Below are 15,090 nucleotides of genomic sequence, written 5' to 3' on the forward strand. Positions count from 1 at the left end.
TGAGGAGAAGAATGATCTTCAGTTTCTGACCTCCTGGCATGGTGGCGGGCGGTATTTATCAGGAGGTACATGTGACTGGTTAAGACTCAGAGCCCCAGCCTGAAGGAAACAGCTGCTCGCGGCGTGCTCCGGCACTTGGCAGCTGGACAGGCAGAGTGCTGATGTGAAAAATACCACCACGACAAAACCACCCCAGTAAGTAACTGGAGAACTTTCCTCTCTCTCTTTCATTCTCTCTCCGTATGTGTGTGTATGTGTGTGTGTTGCAGGCCACCAAAAACTTTTTATTTTGATTGTGGTTTCCCTCTGGCACGATAGGAGGAGATATTTTATTTGTACCTGTTAACAGCCATTGGTGTTTTCACAGCCCTCTTTTAGAACCTGTTATTTTCGGCAATGGTGTCTTGTAACTTTGAGGATGAACAGGGCATGTGGCTTCACTCCTGTCTAGGAAACAGTGAGTTTGTTTCCCAGTGTTCAGGATTTTTCTGGTCCATGGTGTTTAGGTTCAAAGCCAAGATTCAGGTTATGAAGTAGAGACTTCATTGAAGTGAGTTGATGACTAGATTTGATTTTAATCTGTTTCTACCACTGAAACCTGAAAACATACTTGTTTAAAATGACTTGTGAATTTGTTGTATGGCTGACTTGGCTTTTCCTATGCAATTTTTGAGAATATTTCATTTAACTGTGTAGAACTGTCTGCAGTATAGAAGATTGACACAATAATATTTAGATTCACATTAGAAATCATATTTAGATTTCTTGCATGGTTTCCAACTAATTGAAAGCTGTATTTTATAGCTACTTTATTTCCCCCCCAACAAGCTAATTCACCTTCATTACTTTTAAATGTTCAGTTGCCCCTGGTCTTCTTTATTTTAGTGTTTTCGTGATGCTCGGGCTGTTTCTTCCTTGTTTATGACCTGGTTGGGAAAGTGCTGCCTGCAGCTGATGATTAACTCTGGGAGGCCTGGCATCCAAATTACAGAGAGGACCGGCTCTTTCTCAGATTCATTCAGCAGTAATGGTGCTTGCTCTTGGGAGAGCAGCAAAGCAGGCACCATGCTGGAACTGAGCTGTTGTTCAGCGACTTTTGTCCTTCCTTGGTAGTCACCAGACAGAATGCTTCAGAGGAAAGGCAAAAGGGGAAAAGAGAGAGGGCAGAGCTCTAAACTGATGACGTAAACCTCTCAAAGTGACAGGTCTTTGAATCAGAGGCTGCAGGGAGATAACCAAACAGGTTCCTGTTTCTGGAGATTGCACGGACCTTGAGGAGGGTGGGTAGAGAGGGGCTGTTTTTATTTGAAGTCTCACCAAATAGTTGTTTTGCTTGTGATAAGCCTAGGACAACCTGGAGTGTGCTTGTTTCCTCGTGTGACAAATGGATTCTCAAACAGGCTCAAGTTATATGATTTTCTTTCACCCTCTGCCCCCTGCCATGAGGGAACACTATTCTGTCCCCACCTTTACCGCCCCTTGTTGTTTGTGGAGAATGGATTAAAATTGACCCAGGGCACGCCACTTCTGTGGTCGAGTTTCCCTAAACACAGTGGGTCTTGAGTACCACACCAACCAATGTTCTCTGATGGAAGCACTTTCAGATGCCCTGTCTAAACAAATGGCTAGCCTGACACTGAGAAGTTCTCCACCTTCTTTTCCTTAAAATTTAGAAGAATCCACAAAACCTAGAGTGGCCAATGAGGAAAAATAGTCCCAACTTCTTCTCTGTTCCTCGGTATGGCATTTGTGTGAGGTCCTTGGGTCAGCCGGTGGCCATGTGGTCTGTGACTTCCCTGTCTGACTGCTGGGGGAGGGGGGTCCTCCTGAGTCATTCTTTAGGGAGTTTGTTCCTGGTATAGTTTCATTTTTTCCACAGGTTGATAGTGGAAGAGAACCCTCTGGTGAAACTGTGTCTCTGGAATCATCGAGCCTTCCATAATAAAATGGAAGGTCTAAATGGGAGCAGTTGAATTATCCAACTGCTGTATTTTTGAGAGCCAACAGACTCTTTTGAAAAACCCATGATACCCTGACTTTTCAAAATATTAATAGCAAAATAATAAAAAATAATGATTTTACTTGCAGATAGCACATCCATTGACTCAAAGACTTTTTGACCTGGATAGGAATGACAGAATGTGCAATTTAACTCTTCCATTTCAAAGATGAGGAAACTGTAGCAAATTTATTGAAGTCACAGTGCAGACCCAGAAGAGAGAGCTCAAGGCTTCTACGACTATTACCATCATAATTTCAATGCTAATAACAATCCCTTACGTTTATTGTGCACTTACTATGCCAAATGATGTGCTAAACAAGTGTATTTATTTTCATAGTCTCCTCACAATAACTCTATGTGCTATATATTATTATTCCAGTTTTATAGATAGGAAACCGAGGTTCAGAAACCCCTTAGTTACTTGACCATACGTAACACAGACGAGAGGGACACCTGGATCTGACTGTAGAACCTGTAGATATTAAAAAATAAAAGTGGAATCCCACACATTTAAATTTAAAAACTCACAACATGCAAATGAGAGTATTTCCAGCACAATATGATTACACACACAATGTGTGTTATGGCCTCTTCGAGCTCTCCATGACAGGAAGGGCTAGGTTTCCCCCTGGGACAGTCCAAGCCCAAGCTCTATAGGATCACTAGCTGGTGGCATGTTTTTCTCTTTGAAAATAGTTCAGTGACGGTCCTGATGTTGGTAAGAACAGCAACTGGGAACTTTGTTATTAACCTCCAGCACATGCCTCCCATGCCCCTTCTGGCCTTTCCCTCCATTTTTCCTGTCACTCCTTTCCTTTGGAAGACAGCCACTCCGCCCATGCCCCACCCTAAATGGCTGGCTTAGTGTTGATAAAGCTATTATCAGACCCGTTCCCTGTGCTCAGCCTGGAAGGTTGGTTGTCTGAGTAGGTCGTTGATGAATAGAAACCATGCACTCTGCCACTCTGCTCCATTTTTTTGAGCTGTGGGTGTAGGGGGTGGGTCACAGGGCAGGGGACTAGCTGGCAGGGGGAAGGGAGGAGAGATGTGCTCTTCTCCGCTGCCTGCACCTGCCATTTACCCTGAGTCACACTTCTCCGCACACCAGTTGCATATCTAAAATTCTGGCGGTCTCATGGGCAGGCCATGAACCTGTGGATTTTCTGGGTCATCAGACATGCAGAGCCCTTAAGAAACCTGCCTCCTCCTGAATCCTTTTAAAAATGTCGATTGCTGCCCACATTCCTCCACTTTAGGTTAAGTGTCAAAATTAGGGTTGGAGATAATGGGAAAGAGCACCAGGTAGTACATAATCAGCAGGGGACCTTTGAATAATCAGGAGGAAAATCAAGCACAAGTATGCCATGTGTGGATATCTCTGAGAAAGTTATCAATGTTTCTGCAAGGTCATTCTGACAAGATTGCACATTTTGAAGATCAAGCTATTTATAGCATGAAAGAGGAATTTTTAATCTTTAATCCCACCTGCCTGCTGCCTCTAAAACTAAGCCCAACTCAGTAGTAGTCAGTGATGTGGTTTGCTAGGCCACAACCCCTGGGAATTGCCTCCAGTCCTTGCTAGGAATTGCTCACTTCCATAGAAATTGGCATTGTACAGGGGTGTCATATGGGTACATGTGAAGCGGACTCAGAATCACGACAGAGTCTACAGGTCATACTCTGGAGCTCGTTTGAAAGAAAATAAAATGCTTGATGCGTTTTAGGGGGCCTTTTACAATAAGGAAACAAATTCTGGGATACAATGCCTATTTTATTTCTTCATTTTTGCCCAATTGTGTGTTTCAAAGACATCTGCTTCCAAAAAATTAACTTTCTTGAATCTTCCTTTCCTTTGATATTGATTTCTCACTAACAGTCCCTGGAGTTAACAGATCCAGTGTCATGTTCACACTGCTCTATGGGATTTGAAGTCTTTGGATTTTTTTGCTGTTTCAAGTGATTATTATAGCTTCAGAGTCTATAGTGCGTAGAGTCACTGTGCTTTGATCTTTGAACGCATCTTTGGTATTGAGAAGATGAACCCCTGCATTTATATATACTAGCATAAGGCACTTTCTTGCACCTTGACATAATCCCATGAAAAAGGGAGGGTATCATCACCATTGTTTTCCAAGAGGAAACAGAGAATGAGAGAAAATGAGTGACTTGTCTATGGTCATGGGAAAAGTAACTGTCAGAGCTCAACTATATCTCCTGCCTACTGACTCCAAGTCCCAGGCTGCTTCTGTTAGCTATGCCATCTTTCAGAGAAAGACCAATTTCAACTATTTCATGACCATGCACTTACATAATCTGTGGAGTTATCTTTGGTGATAAAAAGTTGTGTAATTTGTATTCTTTTCTGATAGGCAAAGAGTGAATGGATGACCGACTTGCGACATGCCACTCATGATATTTCCAAAGCCTATGGACATTTGACTTTGGAAACAGGGTCAGATTAGCCTGCAGACACAGTATTTGCTTAGGGTAATTTTTTTTGTTTGTTTTTTTTCAGACGGAGTCCCACTCTATCGCCCAGGCTAGAGGGCAGTGGGACGATCTTGGCTCACTGCAACCTCCGCCTCCCAGGTTCAAGCGATTCTCTTGCCTCAGCCTCCTGAGTAGCTGGGACCACAGGTGTGCGCCACCACACCCAGATAATTTTTGTATTTTTAGTAGAGACAGGGTTTCACCATGTTGGCCAGGCTGGTCTCAAACTCCTGACCTCAAGTGATCCCACCCGCCTTGGCTTCCCAATGTGTTGGGATTATAGGCGTGAGCCACTGTGCCTGGCTAGCTTAGGGTACTATTTTTAAAGGAACTTAGTGATCATTTTTCTGTCTTGAAGACTCATGTGGTCAAGTTGGAGTTATACCAACTATGGCATGATGTAACATTCAGCTTTGAGAGACAATTTGGTTGTTTCCTGCGATATGAAAACTGCAGTCTGCTCTTCAGTGTGCACGTTCCTTGCCCAACAAAACCATCAGCATTCTTGAAAGTTCTGCCTAGGTACAGCACCTTTATTCCTGTGGAGGTATAATACACTCTAAACACCATGAATAGTGTCCCTTGTGATCATTTCCGTCTGCATGATTATCTGCCCACAACTGAGAGAGTCTTAAGTTGCTTGAATAATGGAGATGCTTCACTACCTGTCAGTTTCCCAATATGGCCGTTCAGTTCATTGTATGACAGCATCATCAGAATGTTGGCAAGGTCATGAAAATGGCAGTGCATGTTGCCTGATGATTTTACAGTGCATGTTGTAATGGCCAGGGCTTAGAGGTAGGGGAAAAACGTGGACAGCTTTGTGACAAGAGCCTCTCTTGTAGAGTTTCTTTCTAAAGTAACTTTTTCTGAGTATGAATGTGAAAGGTAGCCTTCTTTGAATTAAAAAATATCCTGAAAAACGTTTAATGTCTGAGCTGACTCAAAGAGCATTTTTCTTTAGTGATTACGGTAATAATCAGAATTTTCTTCATCTTTCAAGAGGACAAAAGGGAACAACTATGATTTAAAAAAAAAGAATATGAAATAGTAAGTTGGAAGTATACCTTCCTGGATTATAGTCTGTGGAATGTGGGGTAATAGAAACCTTGATGCCCCTATTGTAAATGGAGAATTCAACTCAATGTATAAATGATTTCTGTGGTTGTAGATCTCCCATCTTTTAAGTTTCTATTTGAATAGATTGGTAATTTTATTTTCTGAAGTCTTCTCTATTTGTCAAATGCTGCCTTATCTTTGTTGGTTTAGGTGGTTTGATCTCCACCCCACAGTAGGTTCTAAGCCCCTTGGAAAGATCATTATGCCATTGATTTGCTAAAGTATTGTAAGTGTTCTCATAGTTTCAACTCTTAATATGTTCCAAGTGCAACTTTGACAGAAAACTAGTAATGTGGGAAAAATAATATGGAAAAAAATTAAATTCATATCTAATCCCAGAAGCATGTTTTAGCCACTATTTATTTATTTATTTATTTTTTATTTTTATTTTTTGGGACAGATTCTCACTCTGTCACCCAGGCAGGAGTGCAGTGGCACAATCTCAGCTCACTGCCACCTCCATCTCCCAGGTTCAAGCGTTTCTCCTGCCTCAGCCTCCTGAGTAGCTGCCACTATAGGCACGTACCACCACGCCTGGCTAATTTTTGTATTTTTAGTAGAGACGGGGTTTTGCCATGTTGACCAGGCTGGTCTTGAATTCCTGACCTCAAGTGATCCACCTGCATCGGCCTCCCAAAGTGCTGGGATTACAGGTGTGAGCCACTGTGCCTGGCCTAGTCACTACTTTTCTATTGTTGAATCACTTCAAAAATCACAGACAAATAACTGCATTTGATTATGTGTATGCAGTTTTAATTGCTTGTCCTTTTCCCATCTGGGGTGTTTGTACTATGCTAGAGACCTTAATAGTTAATGAATTGACCAAAAGGAGGAGCAATAAGCTATGGAAGAACTCAGGCAAAGAGGTGATCAATCTGTGATGGAATCAGACTCCATTAAAAAAAAAAAAAATTTGGCTTAGTCACTTCTCTGTTTTGTTTTGAGAAAGTAAAAACTTCCCCTCCATCCAGCAATTCAAATTTGGCTGAACCAAGTTTCTTTGGAGTCTTTTACATAAATTAACTTTGGAAAGATACCAGGAGGAATTCTTTCCTAGGAATGTGCACAGGTGGGTTGGTGTTACAGAACTCCCTAGACCTGGAATGAAAGGAGTAAAGAAGAAATGTCCTTTTCTGGCCACACTCTAACAACTTGCTTGTGACTATCAGGGATGAATCTCTTCAAGTCTCAAGTTAATGTAGATTTCTGGAGCTCATAAACTACTCAAGAATTTTTAAACAGTTTTAAATAAGAATTGGGTATAATCTCCATATTTGGTTCTGGAAAACTCATACCATGAGTTCAATTTGACTGAACTTTGAATTCTGCTCAGCTTTCAGTTCTGTTTTTTAAAAGTAGAAAGTATTCCATTTATGCATGGAATGCTTGCTGTTCAAAATCATCTGAGTTGACAGGATGTTTTAGAGATCATTATTTTTTTATGGCAAGGACAGTGCACAGTCTGAATGGTGGTGCTGGAGATTTCTCTGTAATCCATTTCTCTCCCCAGTCACTCTTGATTCTGAAATGAATTCCTGTCTTTCTACTTTCCTTCTCTTGTAGGCATTTAATTTGTGTCTGCTATTGAGAGAGGAAATAAAGCAACATTTATTTTCACATCACTCAGAGGTAGACAGCATTAGCACTCTTGCAGAAGAGAAAAATAAATTTTAGAGAAGTCATATACTTTGTAGAAGGTCACAAGTCAGTGAGTAAGAGTCTAGTCCTAGTCTGCCTGGAAACAAAGTAGGTGCCTTTTTCATCCAATCACATTGTCTCTCACTATGTCTATGTTAAAGCTGATACCCTCGGCTCGGCCGGGTGCGGTGGCTCACGCCTGTAATCCCAGCACTTTGGAAGGCTGAGGCGGGCGGATCACCTGAGATCGGGAGTTTGAGACCAGCCTGACCAACAAGGAGAAACCCCGTCTCTACTAAAAATACAAAATTAGCCAGGTGTGGTGGTGCATGCCTATAATCCCAGCTACTAGGAGGCTGAGGCAGGAGAATCGCTTGAACCCGGGAGGCAGAGGTTGCGATGAGCCGAGATTGTGCCATTGCATTCTAGCCTGGGTAACGAGAGTGAAACTCCATCTCAAAACAATAACAACAACAACAACAACAACAACAACAAAACTCTATGAAAAGGGAAGCCATTCTGTGGAGTTGGGATTCTGCTGTCCTTGTCATGCAATTGATATTATGTCATGTCATGCCTATTACATACCCATTTCTATTGGAAGGATGCTGTGGGACAAAGAAATATCCTTGGACTCTGGATTTGTAATTGCACCCTGCAGTCTCTTTTTAACTTCTACCCAGAACACATTCAGTTTTCATTATTGAGGTGTTCTCTCAAATGTGCTGCTCTGTATCTTTGGCAGGGTGCTACTGCAGAGCTAAGCCTTTGGCAACACTCAAAAATCATTATAGTATCTCAGATGGTGACAGGTATGGAAAAGATCTTGACTGTTGGACTAGCTGATTAACTAGCAGTGACAGTTTGCTTTAAAATGTATTTGGTTTTTACGAGAAGTGACATAATATTGGCACCAAGAGGGACAATCATATTCATTCCCATGAAATGTTTCTTGGGGCCATGATTACAGATAGATAAAAGGGCCAAGCAGACCTTGAAGCAGAACCAGTGTAAAACATCTCATGCATTTTAATTCTTTATGTTTTTAGAAGGAATATTGCTTTCAACCTCTCTTTGGAATTTGCGGGAACTTTGGTTGACTTAAGCCAATGATGGTGGATTTATTATGTAAGAATTGAAGGTTTGTCTTTTTCAGCTACAAAGATGACTGAGACATGTGTCATGCATAAAATTCTGCAACTATTTGGAATACCATCTCACATCTAACTTGTGGATGAGAGGCTAATATATTTGGGAAATTGTTTTGCGCTTTAATCACCAGTTTTAGAAATTTTCCTTAACCAAAACTTCAGGAATTACAGTCTAGTAGAATCCAGGATTTACATTTAGGTAACAAAAGTAAGGGACAAAATCCAGAATATATTTTCATACAAGATGATTCACTTGGTATTTCTTTTTTTAAAAAAATTTTTTTTGAGAGACAGAATCTCACTCTGTCACCTAGTCTGGGATATAGTGGCACAATCTCGGCTCACCGCTACCTCCGCCTCCTAGTTCAAGTGATTCTCCTGCCTCCAACTCCTGAGTAACTGGGATTACAGGTGCCCACCACCACACCCAGCTAATTTTTGTATTTTGTTTTAGTAGAGATGGGGTTTTGCCATGTTGGCCAGGCTGGTCTTGAACTCCTGACCTCCTGACCTCAAGTGATCTGCCTGCCTTGGCCTCCCAAAGTGTTGAGATTACAGGCGTGAGCCACTGCACCTGGCCTCACTTGGTATTTCTAAGCATATGCTTTTGTGCTGCATATTGCACAAACATGAAGAATATGGAATTTATCCCATAGGATTTTACTGTTTAGTTAAATAGATCAATATTTTTAAAAGGTTACAATAATCATCTTACAATACATAAACGTATATTCTGTAAAAGAGAATGTTTCCAAAATGTTCTGTGGGAATTCAGAGAGAGGAGATAATTAACTGTATCAGGATGAATCAGGGATGATTCCCTTGGGTTGGTGACATTTAAGCTGGGTATAAAAGGATCAAAAGTCATTGTTCAAGAAGAAAAAGACTATATTTGAAAGAGTGTGTTCCAGGAATAACATGTAACTTGATAGAGCGGAGTCATAGAGTAGTATATGGTGGGGGATGGAGGGGAGAAAAGGAGCAAAGATAAGGTGGTTCCAGGTGGTTAACAGTAGTGTTTGCCCTTCTGAAACGTGTCGGTATTTTCAAGAACTGTTTAGAGTTAAAAGAATTCTTTTATTACGGCACATTTCAACCATATATAAAAATAGACAAAATAGTATAATTAACCCCCCTTTATTATCTAACTTTAACAATTTTCAATTCATGGTCATTCTTATTTAATTTATATCCCTACTGATGTTCTCCTCTTCCCATATTAGCTTTGAAGTAAATCCCAGATATTTCATCATTCCATCTGTAAATATTTTAGTATGTGTTTCTAAAAGATAAGTTCTTTTAAAAAGTTCATAATGTCATTCAGACATCCAAAATAATTAATAATAATTCTTAATTATTATTGTAGTTTGTCAAGTAGAGGGATGACATGAGTACATTTACAGTCTGGAAAAAAATCTCTGAAGGCAGTAAGGAGGACAGATCAGAGAAAGAAAAATACGAAAGACCAAAAGAAGACTCCAAAGATAGGTTTGAACCAAGACAATGATAGAGAGGATGGAAGAATTTTCAAAATGTTTAAAAGGTAAAGTTGATAGTTCTTGAGATTAATTGTATTTGGGTATGCAGAAAAGGAGGGAGTTAAAGAAGTTTTGGAGGTTTTAATTTGAATAATCAGCATATGAATATGCCATTAACCTTATAGGGAAAGGATTCCTTGAAAAGCAGTTAGCCTGGTTCAGCATTATACAGAGACTATAGGAAACAAATCAAAAAATATCTTCCTACTACCCTCAAACAAAACTTTAAGATTTTCACCTGTAGTCCTAGCTACTTGGAAGGCTGAGGCAGGAGGATTGCTGGAGCCCAGAAGTTTGAAGCCAGTTTGGGTGACATAGTGAGACCCCATCTCAAGAAAACAACAACAGAACTTTGAGACTCAGAGCATTTAGAATAATTCTGATTGCTCCACCTTAAGAAAGCCATTAAAGCCAGCCATGGTGGCTCATGCTTGTAATTCTAGTGCTTTGAGAGGCTGAAGCAGGAGGATCACTTGAGCTCTGGAATTTGAGAAACCCGGGCAACATAGTTGCAGACAGCCGTATGCTTCATTCCTAAACATTTTATCATGTATATGTGTATATTACCAACTATAGTTTATTATTGCAGAATTTATACTTTCCACAAGAGAGATTAAACTTATACATTTATTTTCTCAATGGGAAAAGCCGTGATTCCAAGAAAGATTAACACAATTCATGGCTGATTTTTACTTGATTATTTATGAAAGCAAGAAACTGAGAACCTCTTGATTTTCAAAAGTTGTTGCCATACAGAGCAGCCACATTCTACTACAAAACAGCCTTTGAGTAACTATCAAGTATTGTCCTGGCAAAACACGTTCCTCTCAATAAATGTTAGTTGAATTTGAATGTGAAGAAACTGACACCTAAAAATGCAAGCTTTTTGCCAGTAACTGACAGATTTTGTACTAGAACAAATTACTTCTAATAGTTTCTCACTGAGCATCACTCCTTACCTCTGACAACTCTGAATAGTAATAATAGAACACAGAAGATGCTTTATTAGTAAAAGGTAATGCCTTCTATATCAAGTCATTGTGAGATTGCTCAAGGCTCAATGGGACCGAGGAGTTGGGCCGTTGGAAAGGGGGTAAAATGCTCTGACAAGAAAGAACTCTCTATACACAATGGAAGAAAAAATGCCTGTGTTCACATTTACCCGCTGACTTCCTCCAGAAGAGGATTAAAGCAGCTTATGACAAAAAGCAAAAATAAAACACAACTGAAAATGATTAACACAGGAATAAAACAAGGGCCAAAATCCACCAGTTAGTCAGGCGGGGGAATCCATTTGGACCTAGAAAGCTTTAAAATGTTCTCAATTATGTCAAATTCTGACATGTTAAATCTTGCTGATTGGTTCAAGAATTAAAAATCAAGTTGAAATGATGTCTAAAAGACATGTTCATTTAAATGTTTTTTGTTGATGAAGACATCGAGTATTCATATGGAAACTGAAAAACTCAGTCAAACAGCCAGGCATTTGCCTACACAAGAAACAGACATTCTGATACTAGAAAAGATTTTAGGGGTTTGATTGACTTTTTTTGGTTTCCATTTTGATGTTATGGCATCAGTCTATATCAGTGGTTCTCAACTGAGAGTGATTTTGCCTTCCAAAGGACATTTGGCAATGTCTTGGGACATTTTTGGTAGTCTCCACTGGGAGTGGCAGTGGAGTATTACTGGCATCTAGTGAGTAGAGACCAAGGATGCTGCTAAACATCCCAAAATGCTCATGACAGCCCTGCATGACAATGAATTATCCAACCAAATATGTCAATAGTACCAAGGCTGAGAAATCCCGATCTATGTGAAACAATTAAAAATCTCACTCAAACACTCCTTCAAAGACACTTTAGATGAGTTACATGCAACATTTTTGCTTGTCTGCTGCTGAGCAGTAAGTGGCGATGGCCTAATACACTTGCAGAAATACTGCTGCATCGGCGTCAGGGTGGAAATGAGATGTCAAATGGCCAGTCCTTCAGAATGAACAGCCACGTTGAGTGGTTCACAACACAGGCTGACAGCACTCTTTGGTGTCCAAAAGATCAAATCTTGGCAGGCAAGGATACTGATATTTAGCCAGCAGGAAAATATTCAAAGAAATGAGGGACACATTGTTGTTTCTGTTTTTTTTTTTGTTTTTGTTTTTGTTTTTGTTTTGTTTTTGCGACCTCTGGCTCTGTTACCCAAGCTGGAGTGCAGTGGTGCAATCTTGGCTCACTGTAATCTCTGCCTCCCAAGTACCTGGGACTACAGGCAGGCACCACCACACCTGACTAATTTTTGTTATCATTTGTAGAGAAGGGGTTTCACAATGTTGGCCAGGCTGCTCTTGAACTTGTGAGCTCAAGCACTCCTCCTGCCTCAGCCTCCCAAAGTGCTGGGATTACAAGTGTGAGCCACTGCTCCCAGCTGACACATTGCTGATTAGGACAGAACAAAGGATCTTTAGGTCATAAGTCATGGGACAGTTGATCCTGGGACTTGGGAAGTTCATTTCTCTGTTTCTGGCTTTTTTCATCTTCAAAAACTCAGGAAAAGAGAACTGAAGGCATCAGAGCAGGCTGATTTGATACACCCTTGCTGCCAATCTGATGACTATATATCTCTGATTTGTGAGATTCTTTCTCATGTTCCCCTTACTAACTATTAGCCATGTTTGTAACCACGTTCTTTTTCTTCCTTCTTTCATATTGTAACTGGAACCCATCCGCTTCCCTTTGGTTATCTTCTCTTCCTTCTGAGTTTTCAGCTTCCTCTGCTAGATTCTCCTCGTCAGTGCATAGGTGTGCTTCAGTAACTCTCATCTTATAAAAATATCCTTTGCTTGCCACAACCTCTGCCAACTTCTCTTCACTGCAATTCTAAACAAACTTGTTGAGCTCATATTCTACACACGTTATCTTTGTTTCTTTGCTTCTCATTTACTCTTGCACTCACACCAACTTAGCCTCTGCCCACAGTTCTGTAAAACTACCTTCGTCAAGGTCGCCAGTGACCTTCTTGTATTAAATTTTTAAAAAGCAGATAATTTCCCCTTCTCCTCTTATTTAACTTCGCAGTAGCATTCAACATGATTGACAGCTTCAGCTTCCATTCTATCCCTGGCCTCATGGCACAGCGTGCTTTTAAGTTTTCCTTCTCTTTCTCTGACAGGAGCTCCTCAAGATGCTTTGCTGCTTCTCCTCCCCTCTCTGACCTCTACATGTTGCAAAGTCCAAGGCTTATGAGTGGGTCCTCTTGTCCTGCCTCTTCATACTTGCTTCCTGAGCAATCTGAACCCTTGCCATGGCGCTAAATGCTGCTCACCTGGTGATAACTCCCAATTGTAAATTCCATCTCAGATCTTTCCCTGGAGTTCCAATTTGTATATGTAACTGCAACTCAAGATTCACACATAGTTTCTCACCTGGCCTGTTTAATTCACTGCTGGATACCCAGGCCCTGGCATAATGTCTGGAAGGTAGAGATATATTTGTTTAGCCAGCAAAGAATGATTTGGATAGATTTGGATACTGGGCCTAAAACAGACACATTGTTTTTTTCTGTGACAGGGTAAGAGTTAGCTGCTTTTGTTGTCAGAGTTACACTTTTATTATATTAAAAGATAACACTTAGACTAGGCAGGTGGTTCATACCTGTAATCCCAGAGCTTTGGGAGGCCAAGGCAGGTGGATTGCTTGAGGCCAGGAGCTTGAGATCAGCCTGGCCAACATGGGGAAACCTCATCTCTACTAAAAATACAAAAATTAACTGGGCGTGGTGGTGCATTGCCTATAGTCCCAGCTATTTGGAGGGCTGAGGCAGGAGACTCACTTGAACCTGGGAGGCAGAGGTTGCAGTGAGCCAAGATCGTGCCACTCCACTCCAGCCTGGGCAACACAGCGAGACTCTGTCTCAAAAAAAATAAAATAAAATAAAAAAAGTAACACTTAAGTGTTACCCAGAACAAAAAAGAAACAAGATACTATTTAATAACTGCTTATTGGTTGACGGGTAGCTTGATTAATCAATTGGAAATGTGTTAATACTTAATCTTTTTGTATTCCAGCTTATTTATTCATAACATAGAAATAATGCTATTACTTGCCAAATCATTTTAAAGGACAAAGGTGATTGCTTTTTAATATCCTGTGGAGAAAGACACTAACTACATAAAGAATTGCACACAAGATGGTGTAGAGATCGCATGTATTATCAATTTCATTAGTCTGAGGACTGCATTGCATTTGCGTCTGAACTCCTGTTGTTTGTGAGCCAACAAAATATCAACAGTCCTCATTGTTATAAGTCTTATTTGAAAGCTACCATTGGATAGTGTTTTTGTGATGTGGCTAGAATTATATAATTGTTTATGCAGCCTCGCAGCCATCTCTTAGCTGCCCTGCACTGAGAGGTACCAGGTGAGGATGGTGGACAGCACAGCACAGTAGCCCCTGGCTGAGGCCTAGGCTAGAGCACAATGGACTTTCTGGCATCTGGCCAAGGTGCTGAAGGGTAACGGGGGTGAACAAAGTGGAGAAGGAGGCAACTTCATGGGCAGGAGTCAGGAGTAGTAGATCTAGACCTGGACAGGATCATAGGTACTTCTGCAAAAGAGAAAAACCTGTTTTCAGAATTGAATGTTCAGTCTGATGTTGCTCATGGAATCTTGGGAGGAGATGAAAACTTCAGTATCTTAAATTTTTGTGACTCCAAACAGCTGATGGTGAGAATCAGGAGGTGAAGTTATTTTTCCTCCCCTTTTGCATTGGGCAAGTTCATTTGCTTTAAGGTAATAAAAAATGACATTGAGTTGTAGAACCTCAGGAATACTGATTTCCCTTTGTCTTCTTCAGAAATCCTCTGGGGCAATTGGCCTTTGTGTGTCTGAGTAGAGATTATGAAACTTTTATTACAGACCCCCTTCGAGCCCCCAAGGAAGGCTATGGGCCTTTACCCTAGAAAGAAGCCCATGGACACAAATACACAAAATTCTGTGTATGATTTCAGGGTTGTACAGATCTCCGATCCTTGGTTGGCAGCCTAGAGGTGGACTGAATTTTGTACCCCCAGCATCCACATGTTAAAGCTCTAACCCCCAGTGTGACTGTATTTGAAGAAGAACCTATAAGGAGGTAATTACAGTTAAACAAAGTCA

At 40.7% G+C, this 15,090-nt stretch overlaps 1 protein-coding gene across 5 annotated transcripts in view; it reads left to right on the forward strand.

Moving 5' to 3' along the window:
• The window catches only part of RASGRP3 (RAS guanyl releasing protein 3), a 128,834-nt gene that overhangs the window by 41,398 nt on the left and 72,346 nt on the right, over nt 1–15,090 (forward strand). The window contains exon 1 of one of the 5 annotated variants that reach the window (XM_007970994.3): nt 1–195. This exon is cut by the window's left edge and continues 252 nt beyond it. The exons of the other annotated variants lie outside the window; for them this stretch is intronic. The gene's annotated coding sequence lies outside the window, so the exon portion shown is untranslated. The remainder of the gene's footprint in view (nt 196–15,090) is intronic. 5 annotated transcript variants of the gene reach the window in all.

This window comes from Chlorocebus sabaeus, chromosome 14 (genome assembly GCF_047675955.1).
Source record: "Chlorocebus sabaeus isolate Y175 chromosome 14, mChlSab1.0.hap1, whole genome shotgun sequence".
In the NCBI taxonomy this organism is placed as follows: domain Eukaryota; kingdom Metazoa; phylum Chordata; class Mammalia; order Primates; family Cercopithecidae; genus Chlorocebus; species Chlorocebus sabaeus.